Source organism: Spinacia oleracea, chromosome 1, assembly GCF_020520425.1.
Source record: "Spinacia oleracea cultivar Varoflay chromosome 1, BTI_SOV_V1, whole genome shotgun sequence".
NCBI classification, from domain to species: Eukaryota; Viridiplantae; Streptophyta; class Magnoliopsida; order Caryophyllales; family Amaranthaceae; genus Spinacia; species Spinacia oleracea.
Genome location: NC_079487.1, coordinates 51,538,241 through 51,545,966, shown reverse-complemented (window position 1 = coordinate 51,545,966; position 7,726 = coordinate 51,538,241).

The following is a 7,726-nucleotide window of genomic DNA, read 5'->3' as shown; positions in this document are numbered from 1 at the left end:
CAAGATGAAGACATGGAAGAAGATGCAAACCCGGAGGAAGACCCAGATGAAGACCCTGAGGAAGAGTTCGATGATCTTGAGATCTAAAGTTCACTCTGAAAGCTTTCAGGAGCAATGGATAGGCAAGAGGCCACAAATATTTTGAAGTCATAAATAGTTAATTAGCTCTTTTATGTTTTAAAGAATAAGTAGCAAAGCTACAACAGTTTAAGGTTAAAGTTTATTGAAGTTTGAAATGTTCTTTATTATTTTCAGGTAATTTGGTGAAACACTACCTTTAAGTTTGGTGGTTTTGTGAATTGCTATCTTTTAAAAAGAAAATTATATTTTACTACCTTATAAGTTTGGCTTGTTTGACTAACACTACCATTTGATGTTTTTCGTTAATGTTTTCCGTTTTTAAACTCCACTACAACGGCTATAGTATATGGCAAATGAACAAAATAACAACTGAAGAGAGATATTTTAAAGAATATAAGAAATACACGACGGAAAACATTAACGAAAAACGTCAAATGGTAGTGTTAGTCAAACAAACCAAACTTATAAGGTAGTTAAATTTAAAAAAGTTTTTATAAGGTAGCAATTCACAAAACCACCAAACTTAAAGGTAGTGTTTCACGATATTTCCCTTTTTTTCAAGGATGTAATAAACCTCTATGGATTTAGCAATAAAAGTTAAAGTTTTCAAGGAATTGTTCTTTATTCTATTTTGAGGATTCCATAATACCAAAACCTTTAGGTAACACGTCATGGATTAATTTTTCTATTGGTTGCATACTCAGTGTGAATTGTGGATCAATTTAATTGCCACAAAAATATTAAATGATTTGAGTACATGAAGGAAGTGAGGGCCAATCTAGACCCTCATGACCAATATGATTCAAGATGTTATGCCTTATGTGCAGTGTGTGAATGTCTTTCGTGAATTATTGAGGATGATTACTTTTCAATGATTATTGCATCTTGTGGACGATCGTTGCACCTTTGTAAACGATTATCGTGCCTTCGTAAATGATGTGTATTAATGTGAAGATTGTTGGTTGAGGCGATCTTCATGGTCAATTCAAATATTAAATTGTATGGGATAACGTATAGGTGATGTTTCAAACCTAAAGTAGAGTATACTAATTGCAGGTCGCGTTCTAGCATGGCCAACAACAATGATCTAGCTGTTGCGATTCGCCTCTTGGCGGAAAAGCTAACCCAGGAGAGAACTGAGCGCCCTGATTCTGCAGGGGAAATTTTTGAAAGACTTTCTAAGGTTAAGCCACCGTATTTCAAGGGGCAAGCAGACCCTACCTTCCTGGAAAACTGGATTAGGGAATTTGAGAAACTATTTGAGGCTGTGAGTTGCCCTGAGAGTATGAGAGTAAGTCAAGTTGTCCTTTACCTGAAAGATGAGGCCGACCTTTGGTGGAGGGAAAATGGAAATAGACTAAGTGATGCTGAGGGATTCAATTGGGATTCATTTATTGTTGCCTTGAGGGGGAAGTTTTATCCTCCTTTTATGAGAAAGTAGAAAGCGCAGGAGTTCATCAACCTTAGGATGGGGATTATGACTATTGCTGAATACTATAGCAAGTTTATAGCTTTATCGAGATTTGCACTTGAGGTTGTAGCTACTGGGGAGCTGAAAGCTCAAAGGTTCGAGCAAGGGCTGACTGATGAAATTCAACTAGGATTAGGTGGGGAAACTTTTACATCCTTAGACATAGTGTATGGGAGAGCTGCTCATATTTATGGTATGCAGTCTAGAAGGGACAAGAAAACTGTGGTAATTGGGGAAAAGAGAAAAGATTTTAATACTGGGGGTAACCAAGAAAACTTTAAAAGGAATAGAAACGGAAATGGGAATGGAAATGGAAATTTCCAAGGAGGAAACAATCAGGGGCAACACAACAACTCGAACCAATCTAAGAGAGTGCATCATTGCAAAATGTGCAGTAAAAATCACCCTGGTAAGAACTGCAAAGGAGAATTAGTGACCTGCAACTATTGTCAGAAAAGGGGGCATAGGGAGTATGAGTGCTTTACTAAGCATAGAAAGGAACAAAATAGTAATGGAGATGGAAACCAAGTGAGGTCTAACCAGTCTAGAGGTCAAAATTCAAAGCCTGGAGGGGCACAAAACAATCAAGAGAACTATAATAAGCCTGCAAATGATCACAACAACCCGAATAAGGCTCCAGGAAAGTTGTACATGATGAATCAGAATGAGGATGAACGATCTGCCGATATAGATTCTGGTACTTTTTCTATTAACTCCGCGCAAGTTAAGCATTATTTAATTCATGGTGACTTGTTCTTTTGTTTCGTCACCTGTTGTGAAAAGTCTAAAGTTAGTAGTTTTAGTGAAATAGGAATTTTGAGGATAGAATTCGTCGAAAGAGAATTTTGGTTAGTTATTCCCTGAGGTGAGTTACGAGGGCGTAACTCGTTTTCTTTAAGGGGGGTAGAATGCAATAGAAATTCGCGCTTTTTACCTATTTTATGGCATTTTTATGCATTTTTATGCTCATTTTAGCAAATTTTACAAGTTGATGCAAAGCAAATAGATTCTCCGCATAAGAAAAGGTGTTCATGAGTAACACAAACAGCTTTGAGTTGGAAAAATAGTGCACATAGGTGGCACAAGTACTTCTCTAGTAAGAATAAGTTAAAAGCTTTTGGGGAAAATGTGGGAAATTTCGTGTCAAGTTTCGGGACGAAACTTCTTTTAAGAGGGGTAGATTGTAATCCCCCGTAAATTTATAAATTTTACTAATATATTTTAACGTATATTATTTATATTTAAATAGAATTTATGAATTTTAAGTAATAAATATATAATTAACGTATATTTATTTTATTTTAAGTACGTTCTAAATATTTAACGATTTTTTGAACCTTATTATATTTATATATTTAATGTATATTTAATTTTATTTAAATTCTAAATATTTTAACGGTTTGTGCAATCAAAAAATAATTTTAGAATTTTACGTGAAAAGAATTCGAATTACGAAAACGCGTTCGATTGAATTTGGATAAACAATCCTAACTATTTTTGGATTCGATTAACCTCGATTCTAGTCCTAGCCCAAGTTGGCAAAGCCCAAATAAGTAAACCCATACCCCAACCCATGTTCTAATCTCACGTAAACAACTCTCCCCTCCTCTCATTCAACTTCACGTGAAAACCCAAAAACAAAGCAAAACCTCCTTCTCTGTTCTTCTCCTTCACGTGAACCACCCTCAAAACCCTACTCCTCTTGGTTTCGCACCACCGTACTCCTTGCCACTGCCCAGCCGCCGCCGCCGCACACCTGCACGCCATCGGCTTCTCTAGCCACCGCCGGTAACTCTCCTCTCCCCTCTGTTTCTTCTTCGTTCTCCTTCTTTTTCGTTCTTTTTTTTCGTCCTCCCTTAACCGTACTCCCATTACTTTAGTGTTGATTTTCGCGCAGCAGAACTCCGCGAGTCTGCCCTACCGCCGCCAGCGCAGCCGCCGGCCACCGCACGGTAGCCTCCCCCCTTCTTTCTTTCTTTTTTTGGTTAAAGCTTTTCTTTTAATCTATTTTCCTGTGGTTTAATTGCCCCTCTCCTCTCGCAGCCAACCACCACCACCTTTCTCCCGCCGCGATTTCACCGCCCAGTCGCGTCGCCGCCAGCCGCGCCTCCCTCGTCGCCGTGCCTGCACCAGCTGCCGGCAGTCTCTCTCTCTCCTCCCTATTTGGTTGATTTTCTTAAATCCTAAGTTATTGAAATCTTTTAATTAAGATTATTAATTTGAAATTATGTTTCTTGAAATTAAATTATTAATCTTTATAGTTAAATTATAATTTTCAGATTTGGAGTTGATGTTATTAATTAATTATTTTCAGTTTTGGTTGATTAATATATAAGTTTGGGTTTTAATTAGTTTAGTGATTTAATTCATGTTTATTGAATGTAAATTATAAGTTATTATGATTAAATTATATTTTCAGATTATATACTATGTTTAAATAATAAATTTAATTTTCAAATTATGTAATTGAATTGAAATAAGAGTTTAATTATTAAAGCATGGATTTTTAAGGTTTTAATATTCTAAAATCATAATAGAATGATTATATATTATTAAAGCTATTATTTTTATGATTTTAAGAACGTTGATTATGTTTTGTGGACGTTTGAAATTATTTTATATTGCTGGAAATTTTAAAAGGGATGTTTTATTGGAGTTTAGAACGTTTTGGGATCATTAGTTTAATAGTTATTATGCTTGGAGGTTATTTAGTTAAGTTTCGATATTTGGGATGGTTCAAAATATGTTTAGGATGTATTTAGAGTACTTTAGTGTTGCTGTAAATTGTTGGATATTGATTGGGAATTTTATTGGTTGTTTTTAGGCGGAGAATTCTTTGTAGGCGACTTTTGAATTCGTTAAAGTGGCCTATCAGTTTGTTTACACAAGGTACGTACATACCTGTGTGCTTGAAATGTGTGTGATTTGTTGAAACCATGTTGAAATTGTTGATGAACTTGGTTATGTTGAAAGTGCATGTTTAATATTGTTGGATGGACATGTTGAGCATATATATTTCGTTATGAGAATTATAACATGTTAGTATGGATTATTGATGCAAGCATGTCAGTTGGGAACTTTATTTTATGTACATTGATTCAGATCGATTGATCGTTGTTCCCTTTTAGTTTTTCACTACTTTATGAGGGTCGAGGACCTTGTTTAGTAAGTTGAAACCTTATACCTATATAGAGGGTTGATCAGTATTAAAGGAAAGGTTGAATTAATTGGAATAAGTCTTGATTGACATCTCTGTGATCACTTACTTAATTCCAAGATAAAAACAGTCGTGAATAAATGTTGTTTGTATGCCTTATGTGATTGTTGAGTCACAACATAGTTTAATTTATAAATCATGTAAAGTGAAACTGAGTAGCAATAGCTTTAGACTGTGCACGTCTAAAGTGACGGACAATCAGGAGTTGGGGTCATGGGTAGCCTATGGCTTTTTCTGGGGCCGGATTGATCACCGGTTCTATTTTATTCATAAGTCTCTCGATATCGCAGGTCATTGGGGTTTACGGAGTCGCGCCCGTACCTCGTCTTCCTTAGTGAAGAAGAAGAAGTTTCTAGTAGCAACTCGGTCCATTGACTATTTCAATTAAAATAATGTTATTGCTATAAAAGTCTAGTCCAGTCTAGCCTAGTCTAGTCAAGTGTGGTCTTCAAATTTATATGTTTAGTTTGCCCTTACTTATGTTTCATTAGCATCATGTTAGGATTGTTCGTTTAATAGAATCATGTTAGGATTGTCATTGTTTTAGTATGTAGTACTCAGCTTTGCTGATTACGTGCTTTGTTTGTGTGTGTTGATCATGGCTATGCCTTATTGATCCTGTGATGACCCATTTTTGGTGAGCAGTCTCTAAGGATCAATAAGCATTGCCCATCTACGGGTTTGAAGATGATGCATCATGGGGATCGGGATTAGAGAGCTTGTATTTAGTTTTGTTTTGCTAAGTGACTTGGTTTGTTAATTTTGACCTTAAACTTGTCGTACTATTTATATTTCATTATTTTCGTTGGTTGGTTTTTGGGATTAAACCTGTAATCGATTATTTATAAACCTAAAGTTAGTTTTATGTTTTCCGCTGCAAAATTCTGAATAAGCCGTTACGTTTTCACGCGGGCGATAATACCTTGATAATTCTCTATAGTTATATTTATAAAAAGGGTTGTTTTAGAAAAAGGATAATTGTCGGGGTGTTACAGTTTTAGGCGGAGAATTCTCTTTAGGCGAGTTTTGAAAGTGTTAAAGTGGCCTATCAGTTTGTTTACACAAGGTACGTACATACCTGTGTGCTTGGAATGTGTGTGATTTGTTGAAACTATGTTGAAATTGTTGATGAACTTGGTTATGTTGAAAGTGCATGTTTAATATTGTTGGATGGACATGTTAAACATATATATTTCGTTATGAGAACTATAGCATGTTAGTATGGATGATTGATGCGAACATGTTGGTTGGGAACATTAGATTATTATATATTAATTCAGATTGATTGTTCATTGTTCCCTTTTAGCTTTTCACTACTTTATGAGGGTTGTGGACCTTGTTTAGTAAGTTGAAACCTTATACCCATATACAGGGGTTGATCATGGTTAAAGGAAAGGTTGGATTAATTTGAAATAAGTCTTGATTGACATCTCTGTGATCACGTACTTAATTCCAAGATAAAAATAGTCGTGAATAAATGTTGTTTGTATGCCTTATATGATTGTTGAGTCACAACATAGTTTAATTATAAATCATGTAAAGTGAAACTGAGTAGCAATAGCTTTAGACTGTGCACGTCTAAAGTGACAGACAATCAGGAGTTGGGGTCATGGGTCGCCTATGGCTTTTTCTGGGGCCGGATTGATCACCGGTTCTATTTTATTCAAAAGTCCCTCGATATCGCAGGCCATTGGGGTTTACGGAGTCGCGCCCGTACCTCGTCTTCCTTAGTGAAGAAGAAGAAGTTTCTAGTAGACAACTCAGTCCATTGACTATTTCAATTAGAGTAATGTTATTATTATAAAAGTCTAGTCCAGTCTAGCCTAGTCTAGTCAAGTGTGGTCTTCAAATTTATATGTTTAGTTTGCCCTTACTTATGTTTCATTAGCATCATGTTAGGATTGTTCGTTTAATAGAATCATGTTAGGATTGTCATTGTTTTAGTATGTAGTACTCAGCTTTGCTGATTACGTGCTTTGTTTGTGTGTGTTGATCATGGCTATGCCTTATTGATCCTGTGATGACCCATTTTGGTGAGAAGTCTCTAAGGATCAATAAGCATTGTTCATCTACAGGTTTGAAGATGATGCATCATTGGGATTGGGATTAGAGAGCTTGTATTTATTTTGTTTTGCTAAGTAACTTGGTTTGTTAATTTGGACTTTAAACTTGTCGTACTATTTATATTCCCTTATTTTCGTTGGTTGGTTTTTGGGATTAAACCTGTAACCGATTATTTATAAACCTAAAGTTAGTTTTATGTTTTCCGCTGCAAAATTCTGAATAAGCCGTTACGTTTTCACACTGGCGATAATGCCTTGATAATTCTCTACGTTTTATATTAAAAGGTTATTTTAGAAAAGAGAGAATTGTCGGGGTGTTACAAAAACCATAAAAATAAATCATCAAAGTTGGATCTGGAGTACTAATTCACAAACTCTTATTCATTATCAACCGCCGCAGCTGTCAACGATGTCGTTTCTTTGTCGGTTGAATTATCCAGCGTCGACAAATTCTTACGGCGATTTTTTAGTCGAGAACTTTTCTGCAGATTAATTGGTGTTTTCTACGATTTTTGTGGATGATAGTTCTGGATCTTGTTGCGAATGATTTTAGTGATATAATCGTTGATTTTCTGGGATGTAAAGGTCGATTTTCTGGGTTTAAGAAAGAAAAGGAGAAGAGAAGAGGAATGGTTCCTCGGTGGTTGTGGGTGGCGATGGAATTCACGGGTTTGGAAGAAGCAGTAGGAAGAAAGGAGCAGATATGATGAAATTTGGAGGAGAGAGAATCGAATGATGTTGGTGGTGGAGGATTGAGATGGTAGAGGAGCCATAGAAGAAGAAGAAAATGAAAGAAATGGAGACTGCCATGGAGAGAGATGAACAAAGAAAATAAAAAATAAAGAAAATAAATTAAAAAAAGAAAATAATAGGAAAATAATAATAATTAGAGGC